The sequence below is a fragment of the Cannabis sativa genome, chromosome 7, assembly GCF_029168945.1.
Source record: "Cannabis sativa cultivar Pink pepper isolate KNU-18-1 chromosome 7, ASM2916894v1, whole genome shotgun sequence".
Taxonomy (NCBI): Eukaryota; Viridiplantae; Streptophyta; class Magnoliopsida; order Rosales; family Cannabaceae; genus Cannabis; species Cannabis sativa.
The window spans coordinates 38,837,618-38,848,921 of record NC_083607.1 but is presented as its reverse complement, the minus strand read 5'-3'; positions in this window follow the sequence as shown (position 1 = coordinate 38,848,921).

Here is an 11,304-nt window from a genome sequence, read left to right as displayed (position 1 = left end):
CATTTATTTTTTCATTATTTTAATGCCATACAATGCTAACCTAAACCTAGATGGCATTCTATAAATAGAAAGTGTTGGCTTCAGGAAACTCATGACTTGCACATTGTTTCTTTCAGAAAAAGCCTTTGCCGCCTCTCTCTCTCTTTTCCTCTCTTCTATTTCGAAATCCTTGAGTGAATGAGTAGTGCCCACACACATCAAGTGGTATCTCAATCATAGTGTGTAAGACTGTAGAAGAATCCAAACAACAAGAAGGAGAATCAACATCAAAGGAAGGAGAGAAAGAGATCCAGATTCAGATCTTGATAATGCTCTACTACAGAAAGGAATCAATGGCTAGAGATCTGAATGGAAGGAGTCATTATATTCCGCTGCACCCAATGTAAGGTTTACTAAACTTTATATGTGTTTATTTCATTGTTTTAGAATTCATATTAGGATGTTAATGAAACATACTTGGTAGTAAATCTAGATCCTGGCAAAATATTTCCAACATCAACTACCAACTCACCCACGATCACCACTCTCTCCTCTCTTCCTATTTTTCTCAAAAGTCTAATTTTTTTCAAGTGTGAGAATGTGTTTGTGTTCTAGGGTTTCAAAGAGAAATGGCAAAAACAAAGAATGCTCAATTGTCCAAGAAGCCCTCTCGTGGCTCTGCTTCTGCATCTCCGATCACCCCACCTGTGCCGCCTGCACTAGTGACCGGAGTTCCTGGTTTGTCCTCTGCTCCGACGAAATCTGCCAGAAAATCGAAGACCCAAGCTCAAAAATCGGTCATCAATCTCGCCTCTCCACCAGTCATTGCTTCTCCAATTGCTTCTCCAACACCTGGGTTTGGTGATCATGATGAATCTCATTCATCCGATCACACATTGTCGAAGTCTTCTTCTTCGAATGGTGCTCCTAATGTCGACAAAGCAATGGTGACCTTGCCCATGGTGAGTTCTCGAACTGGGTCCAAGGTATCCACTCCTCAAAAGCCCAAAGTTTTTCAGCCCAAAAATGTATCCAAAGGGAAAAAGGTGGTGTCTTCATCTTCAAAGGCCAAAAATCTCAAGGAGAATCCCCCTTCCGTCTCATCCTCGGATTCTGAACCTGAAGAAGAAATTGAGGAGGATCATGATTCAAAGGGCTTGTCCGATTCAAGTGAAGCATTTGTGCCCAAAGATCAACCTTCTGTTGCTGATTCTGCATCCGAAAGTGAAGAACCTGAAGCTGAAAAGAAGGAGACCCTCTGGTATTTCTCTTGAAAACTTCAAGCCCCACTCTCATTATTTTGTTATAATGATCATGCTAGAGACATGAAATTCTATGAGAATAGGAATTTTACTGTGGAGAAAATTTTTAATGTCATTGCTCATAAGCCTTTTGGGGTTTATAACATGTTGAAAGAAAGATAATGGGTAGATACTTTGATCGGTTTTGATGGCTATGTGGATAGAATTGTGAAGGAATTTTATGCTAACATCTCTGATGAGTTTCTCGATGAGGACTCTTTTATGTTTGGCAAAGTATTTGTCAGAGGACACTAGTATTCCTTTACTGTGAAGGATGTGGCTGAGGCTCTCAATCTTCTTATGGGAATTGAGACAACTGATGTGGAGTTTGATCGTCAAAAGGTGTTTGGGTATCTCACTGGTGATAATGATGTGGAACTCTCAGACACCATGCATATGTCTCAACTCACCTATCAACATGCTTTTCTCATGAGGTTAGCCCTATCCAATTGGTTTCCTTGCTCCAATCCGGTAAATGTTTCAAATAAACTTGCTTTCTTTTTGTATAAAGTTTCAATTGGTGCTAAAATTGATTTGGCTGACATGATTTGGGAGCAAATTGTTTCTCTTAGAAAGGGCAAGAAACCTAGGCTCAATCTTATTTTTCCTCATTTTATCTATAAGATTTTATCTGATCAAGAGAAATTGATTCTTGAGAATGAATCAATTGAGATGCCTGCTGTTGGAACCACTTTCAAAATACCTGAGAAGCCTCCTCAAGGAAAAACTGCTCAAAGAAAGGCTCGGTCTGCTTCCCCTGGTATTAAAAATGATGCTACTGCTGCATTTGCTTCCACTTCTGCTCATATAGAAATGGTAGAATTCAATTTGCATTTGGGAAGAATGGAGACAAGTCAAGCTTTGCTTCTCAGGAATATGGACAGCATCATGAAATACTACCCACCCAATGATGATAAATAAGTGGTTCAATTTTTTTATCTCTTGGTTTTTATTAATGTATGCTTGAACTTATGACTTTGTCCATGCTTTTTTTGTTATCTTTGGCTCCTTGATAGACAAAAAGGAGGAGTAGTATTATTTTTTGGATTATGTTTTACAACTCTGGACCCTTGGTTTTAGGGGGAGTTGCTTGTTTGTGGTTTGTGCACTTTTCCGTTTAAAAAGTTGTTGTGACTTCGGTTTGTAAGCTTTTCCGTCCAAAAAAAGTTCTTTGTTTTATGTTTTAGAGTGCTTTCATGCAGGGGGAGTATTTTCTATACTCTTTAATCTTTAAAAAGCTATTTGCTTTGGTTTCTAACACTTGATGTAGGTTTTCTCTTAATAAAATGTTTTGTCAATCAAAGTGCCAAAGGGCGAGATTGTTAATTCCGTTTTTGGCATATTTAATTGACCAAAATATTTTATTATTCATTGTATATTTTCAGCTGGTATGCTTTAATATAGTTTCCTATTTTTTGTATTCAAACTTGAAAGGAAAGTTGTCTAGCTTTCCTATTTTTGGAAAAAAGGTAAAAATGGTAAGTTTGGTTACTCATTTCTTTTTTATCTAACCAGCTGGTATTTTTTGATCTTGTGTGAGTTTCCCATTTTCTTAGATCAGATTTCCTGAAGAGAAAACCGGAGCTAAACTTTCCTTTTCTATAAAAGGAAAGTTGTACTTACTGCCGACGATTCTGTAGGTACAGAAATGGAAATTCCTGGACTGATTGAAGAATTGTTTTAGGGAAGTTTCTAGTGGGTTGGGGTCTGGTTCAGACCGTGTGTAAGCAGTCAATAAGGTGTATATTGATTATAAATACACCTTATAGTAGCTAGGTTTTGTATCTCTTTCATTCACTTTCATATCTTAAGGAAAGAGTGTCTTTGTTTAGTACCTCTCTTGGTACCTCTCTTGTATCTTTGAATTTCATTCATATCTTTAGAAAAGAGAGTGTTTGTTATGTAGAGAAGAGTTGTTCGACTCTTACTCTGTTTATTTGTAGTTGGTATTGTCTTGAGTCTGTATTCAAGTCTACAACGAAGAAGAACATCAGTGCAACCTTCGGGAGAAAGTGTTTACAAGCTTTCAGGAGATTGCTTTTGAAGTCTTGCATCAGGATGATACAAGCACACAACCTTCGAGAGATGGTTGTATAGGCTTTCGGGAGATAGCCTTTAAGTCTTGAATCGAGAGGATTCAAGCACTCTTCAAGGTGATCGAAGGGAGTTCGAGCTCTTGGAGTTTTATCAAGATTCGGTTAGTAGAAGGAATAGATCAAGCTTCCAGCATACAATAAGAGGGAGTCTATTTATGCATAAGTCAATTACTTTGTATTTTTGATACCGATCTAATGAATCTTATCTCTGGGCGTGGCCCCGTGGACTAGTAACAATCTGAAAGGATTGTTGAAACCATGTACAAAAATCTTGTGTGTTTTTACTTTTATGCACTGTTTGTTTTTCTGGGTTTCTCTAGAGTTACAGAGTTGTATTCTGTAACTACAAAAAAACTGTTTTCAGTACCAGTTTCATTATTCCGCATTTTAATTAATCACTTAATTAAATAATTAAACTGGGAATATTAAAGTACAGAATTTCACAGAAACACTATACCCATTGTTACACTATGAAATAGTGTAGGAGCTTAGTAGTAATTTGTAAAGAGGGTGAAAGACTATAAATATGTAATTGTGAAGCTATTGTTAGATATGAATTGAGAAAATAGAACTTTGGTTCAATTGGGAGATTAGCACTGTCTCGAAGAGTGCATTTCAGAGATTTGTCCTGTCTCGAAGAGGGACTATTATCTAACAATTGGTGCTTTCATTGAGAGAAATTACAGACATTCACAGTAAGAACTCTCAACAATGGAAGATGAAGAGATTGTTCAACTCATCAAATCTATGGAGTCATTTTTCAAGAAAACTTTGGATTCTCAATTTGAGAAGATTACTTCTATGCTTGAGCAACACTTCGCAACTATTATTGATAAATTTGATCAATTATATATGGCGACACAACCTACTCTGAGATCAACTCCTGCAGATGTGGAGGAATTCGTGGATGTCGAAGAACTCACTAAAGGCTATGTGGTACCATCAGCGGTGGATTCAATGGATGATTCTTCAGTTGATCCTATCGGTATCATCCGAGATGGCTGTGAAGCACTCCCAAGGTTGAATCGCAATTCGCCGGAGGTAGAGGAAAAGCTCTCTGCTCAAACAGAGATTGGGGATATGAGAATCTTGCCACCCCTTGATCGGGCAATCCGATCATCTTGCGTGTACATAGAAGAAGGTGATGCTAGTGGAGTGTTTGTGGATCGTAAAATGGTGCTACGAGAGATTGTGTGTGGTGTTAATGGTGGTTCACCATGGGAATCGATTCACACATCGTTGAAAGATCGGAGAAGGATCTTTGATCGGGAACGTCAATGGATCTTTGATCGAAGACGACGAATGAACTTTGACGAAGATGAACGAAGCGGAAAGGTCACTGGTGGACGACGAGAAGCTTGGCCGCCCCAAATCTCAGAGAGTGCAATGGCAAATGGAGGCGACGACGATCCTGGCTGTGTATTCACTAGTTTGTAGAAAAAAAATAAAATATATGTATACATATATGCATCTTTTACTGTTTATTTTTTGCAAATAAATATGTGGTTCAAATGGTGAGTATGAATGAAGCTTCAATTGAGGGAGATCTCACTGGTTGTTCATGGCTTCAACAAAAAAAAGGTGGCCGGAAGGTTGAAGACAACAGATCGGGTACCCTAGGGCGTAGGCTTTACTATGGATTTGGGCCTAGCACACAAATGGATTAAGAGAGCTATTATCATTTGGGCTAAAAACATTTTGGGCTGAAATTAGTTTTTTATCTCTTATATTTATGCTTATTTTTTGTATTTGATTTTTAATTTTACCACCTTGAGGACAAGGTGATTTTTAAGAGTGGGACTATGGAAAAGTGTTACACTATGAAATAGTGTAGGGGCTTATTAGTAATATATAAAGAGGGTGAAAGACTATCAATATGTAATTGTGAAGCTATTGTTAGATATGGATTGAGAAAATAGAACTTTGGTTCAATTAGGAGATTGACACTGTCACGAAGAATGCATTTCAGAGATTTGTTTAGTCTTGAAGAGGACTATTATCTAACACCCATCCAACTGCAGAGCCCGCAATATTTTACAAATTCATGTCACAAAGTAAACTATCCCAGTTCGTTCTCCTGGTTTTTAAAAACTATCAGATAATTTAAATGAGAAATAAGGGCAACCATAAATTAAGAGCGGAAAATTTCACTTCTAAAACAAAACTCAGATGTAAAAAATATTTGAATCAGCTTATAATAATAAACCTCAAGAATTTTAAATAAGGAGTAAATCTTGTGCAAACCATACCAAGAAAATTTAACATGCAATTATCTAATAAACAAAAATATCAGTAATAAATTTATAATATTACCAAGAGAGGAACATTACTGAACTGGTTTTTCACGTAGGTTTTCCCAAAAGCGAGGAAATGGTTTCGCACTGAGGACCAGAAGAAGAAGAAGAAGAAGAACAAAAGTGGGGGTGGGCGGATTGGGCAGCTTTAAGAGATCTACAATGCACACACCAAATTAGAGCACTCTCCTCACTTTCTCTACTTAAAATATATCTCTAAAATTTTAGATTTTCTATTTTACATCAAAATTTTATGTTACACTATACATAACAAATTTTAAAATAATCACCGAAATTCCACTTTTTTTTTTTTTTTTAAAAAAAAAATAATACATGTTATTCATTTTGAATATATAATATTAATATATACATATCCTCCTATAAAAAAATTATTCAAACCTAAAATAATTAATAAAATATATTTAAAGCAATAAATAATTTAGAAATGTAAAACATATATAGTAAATTTTAAATAAACTTTAAAATAAAAAATAAAAAATAAAACATGTGATGTAGTATGTTTGTAATTTGATTCTTTAAATATTTTACAAATTTTCTATTTTAGAACATCTCATGTGAGTGATGTATGTACCAAATTAATACACACCAAATTTTACATTATTAATGGTATTTGATTTTAAGTCTACACTAATTTAGTGTATTTTTTTTTAACATTCTAACCTTTATTTTATTTTATTTTTTTTTTTAAAAAAATCTTACATTTTAGTTCTCAAATAAAATTTATCACAAAAATAATAATTAAATTAAAACAATATCACATTTAAAAATACAAAATAAAAATAACAAAAATACTAATATCAAATAAAATAAAAATAACATAACATTAAATTATAAAACTAAAATGAATTAAAAAGAAATAAAAAGAATTAAATGAAATTAAACATTGAGTAAAATAATAATTTGATAATCAAATTGATCACTGAGGATTTTTTTCTTAAACAATATCAAAATATTTGCTTTATAGACTTGAAGTATTTTGAGAATCTTTATATTCTTGAAATGCTTGATATTAGGAGTGTTCATCAAACCACACACACCGCACAAACTTCCGCACCACACCACACATAACAAATACAGTTTGAAATCTGTTATCACGAATTTTGTCTGTCTGACGTGGTATGTCCACATAGTCAAAAGTAAAAGACACGTAGAGAATAGCTCATCACTAACTTGCCAAGTTAGTGCATGCAGCCCTAAACATGTCAGGTTAGTGCATGCAGCCTTTAAGCAGCCAGGTTAGTGTGTGAAGCCTTCAAACTGCAAGATCCCATGGCTGCACGGTGGACACAAGCAAAGACAAATCCACATATCTGTCAGCAAAGCCATGACTGGACCTATAGCTGGTCGGTCAAGAGTGCCAACTTCCATACACTGGGCAATCTTCATCAAGGCTGGTCGACCAAGCTACACAACAAAGCTGTACGAAGAACCTGTACAACAAAGTTGTACAAAGAAGCTGAACATCAAAGTTGTACAGGCTATACGGACAACCCCGAAAGATAGGGTTGTATAGATATGTTGGACAGCCCCTAAGGACAGGGTTGTACAGACATGTCAAACAGGCCCCAAAGATATGGTTGGCCGGCCAAAATGTTCAGACAGCTCCTAACAGGGTGAACAAGTCGCGGGGCCACAACAAGCCTTCTAGAAGATTCTTAAGTGACCTACTATTGTGGGTTAGGTCCAATAACCCATGAAGATAGGAATTTTTCCTCAAGATATTAGTCCTATATTCTAGGGATTCAATTATTCTTTTTTGTAATTTATATATAAAATAAAAAAGATGTTAATATCCCAATGTTGAAGGGATATATTTACCTATTTAAATTAAGATATTTTGTAAGCCCTACACTATATAAAGGGCATTAGATCACATGAAAAAGATCCCAATCCTAAGTCTAACACGTCTCTCTCTCTCTCTCTCTCTCTCTCTCTCTCTCTCTCTCTCTCTCTCTCTCTCTCTCTCTCTCTCTCTCTCTCTTCTCTCTCTCTCTCCCTCTCCCTCTCTCTCTCTTTCTCTCTCTCTCTCTCTCTCTCTCTCCCTCTCTCTCAAACCTCACACGCCATCAAGGCCTCCTAGACTCTAAGTCTATTTTCTTCATAAGTTCTTCATAAGATCTTACCAGTTCTTCAATCTGTAACACATTATTCTCACAAATGTAATACTAAAAAGAGTCATAGCTAGAAATCTAAAATTTCAACGTGTAATTTGTATAGTATTATCTCAAGGTGAATACAACTAAAAGGGGAGTAGGTCATTACTCGTTCATCAAGGGGGTCGAACTTATATATATTCGTGTTTTATTTTTACTATTTATTTATATATATATGGTGATAGTCAGCAATTAATAAGGCTCCGCTATCAGTTGGCTAAATTTTAAGTCAGTATTTTGGTGCTTTCATTGAGAGCCCTATTTGGTTTTCATCCATCTCATTCTGATTAAGCACCATGGTTCTAACTAGAAGAACTACTTTTACGAATCCTCCTCAGGATCCCATGGCGGTAGATCCCAATGTTTGTGTTCCTCCAACCACAGAAGGTCCTACTAATTCGGCTAATATTGTCAATCTAGCTAATCTTGTGATCTCTATTGATCCTACCATTTCTCCAAGGTTGGAACCACCCATAGAATCTCTTACATAAGAGCATATCAACGTGGAGCAACCTGCTCATAATACTAATGAGAATGCCCGCAAGTTTATGTAGGAAAAACTAGGCCAAGAGTTGGCCAACCTTCTATTGGCTGACCTTGCTTGGACTCTAGGGATGATTCTGAGTTAGCTAGGCTGAGATAAGTTGTAGGCCAAATTCAGGGTCATGCCAACCAGCTTCATCATGACCAACAAGAAACACGCATTGTTGTAGGCAATGCTCTCGCTCAGTAGAGACATGAATCCATGAGGTGGATGATGACCAGGTAACCATCCTTCGAGCCCACTAGGTGGAGGTTTTTGCATTTTCTTCTAAATTAATTCTATGCATGCACACAGTTGGGCTAACATCCTTAATGTCTCCTATGGTCCAACCTATGGCCTTTTTATGCTTTCTAAGGATATCTAACAACTTTGCTTCTTATTTTTCATCTAAATCAGATGCAATAATAATAGGATAGGCGTTAAACTCTCTTACAAATGCATATTTCAATGTTTCAGGTAAAGGTTTAAGATCTAAATTTGGTGGCTTAGGAGTTTACTCAATATGTTCTAATGCAATGAATGGTTCAATTTTGGCTTTCTACTTTTTAGTATCCATTAATGGGGTAGACTTAAGCAAAGAATTAACATCAAGAATAGAATCATCAACATCTAACCACATTCCAAATATTTTTGTATAAGTTTCATGAGATTAATTCATGTCCAATTCAAAAATAATTTCCATGTTAATCATGTTAACTTCATGTATTTCTTCACACTCAATTAATTTAGCAACATTAAAAACGTTCAATTCAACAGTCATGTTTCCAAAAGATAATTTTAATAAACCATTATGACAGTTGATAATTGCATTACATGTAGCTAAAAATAGTCTACCTAAAATGAGGGGTAGTTGAGCATGGGATTTTTAACAAGTTGAGTATCAAGAACAATAAATCAACACTAAAATAGAATTTATCCACTTTAATTAAAACATCTTCTATAATACCTCTAGAAATTTTAACAAAACAATCAGCTGATTGAAGTGTTATTGAAGTTGGTTTTAATTCTCCTATACCAAGCTGCTTATAAATAGAATAAGGCAATTGTTTACCGAGATTTTTGGAAACTAAAATATTTAAGAGCTAAGGAAATAATAAATGGCGAGAAATAAGAGAGGAAGGTTTTTTATATGGTTCAGGTATTAATAAACCCTAGTCCACGAGTCAGTCTATTGGCCTCGCTTAGGTAAAATTGATGAATTTATAATGTGATGCAGGAAACACTAACACTTTTTCCTTAATTTCTTTTCTAAAAAGAAGAAGAAGATCAAGGATAATTTGAGCAAAGTTTTCGCTATGTGTTTTTTTGGCTTGACCCCTTTGCATGAAAATAAAGGGGGTATTTTATAAGCTAAGTGATGGGTGCGGGTCACCCCACGACCCACCTAGGATCTCTTCTTAAATTCTACAATTGGGGTAAATTACATACAATGTAGAGCTGATTGGTTGGTCCTGTGGGTAACCTTATTCTCATGCATATTGTAGCTGGATAATAGAGATCATTTTATACCACTTGAACACGTGTCAAGCAAAGGTTCAACCTTTAAAAGTGACAGACACATGTCACTCCAAGCTTTCTCCTTTCCAAGCAGTATTCTGTAGTGTTCGTCTGGTAGAAGGATATTGGTGGTGCACGCACTGCCATGTCTAGATGTAAGAGACAAGATCATATTTTGTTAGGAAAAGCATAATTGTCACCTTGTTGACCTGGCTCATGAGAAAAGTCGACATCCGCGAACACCCATGAGGGTTGGTATCCACAACAAGTTACTCTAATGAGCATTTGGGGAGCCATCCAAAACGAGCCTTTCTACTAGTCCCTTCTGGGTTTGGGAGAGGCATTTCCTATCTCGCTTTTGGGAAGAAAATCTTCCCGGGAGAAGGTTTCTACATATTTCTTTGCTTTGAATAATTCTTCAACTCAGGGGAACCGTTTAACGACTGTACACCTTTTAAAGGACTCTAGCTCACGAAGAATCAATTGAGCTTTTTCAATTAAAGTGCCACGTGTCATGTCTTTCATAAAACACAGATTATATTTACCCCCAAGCTTTCAGGATGCAATGTGGTCCAGAACCTTGCAGCCCTTCTCAACTTTTTGAGACAAACCCATGGCATGTGGGACTATTAGTTCGTCTCATATTCCAAGATTTGTCATCATTTAATAAGTCACATAGGCCTTATTAATGTGGCACATGGGCAGTATCTTAAATGTAGTTACTAGTGTCACGCATGTGTGGGAGCATATTTTTTGAGAGGAGTTATACTAACGACTGAGTGATTAAAATGACTCTTCATTTAATGAGCACATTCCTCGAGGCATGCAATGATGAATGTCAAGTGTTAGGGTTGAACATTAAATGCTAACTCTTCAACTCCCTAGCCGTTGAATTGGAGGATACTCTTCAATTTAAATAATCAGGGTCATTTAGTTCAAAGGGTAAAGACTTCAACTGGTCCATAAGTAAATTTCCAAAGTTTATTCATATTCAATCTTTGTAAGTCTTTCTATCTTCTTCGAACTTAAAGCTTAGAAGCCTCGACTCACCTTACCCCCTGTTCGACAAAAACATAGGGTAAGCGTCACACACTTGAGTCCAGCGTACTGCATCCTTCTTTAACCCTTCCTATTATTCGGTAAGTAACTCAATTCTTGTTGGCTTTTGCATAATTTCATGTCAGAGGTAGAAATGCTAAGTTCAAGCAAGGTGCGATACATATTGCATGTCAGACTTATAGAACACTTGTTCATTGAAATGCATTATTAAGATAGGACTGTGTGTGAATCTCTGTGCTTTGATCGTGTTAGTCTTATTCTGATGGGCTGAGTACGATCATGCTTTATGTTTGAACAAGCTTGCATGACTCCGGGAATGAGACTATGTAACCACTATACTGGCCCGTTACCTTCATTTTT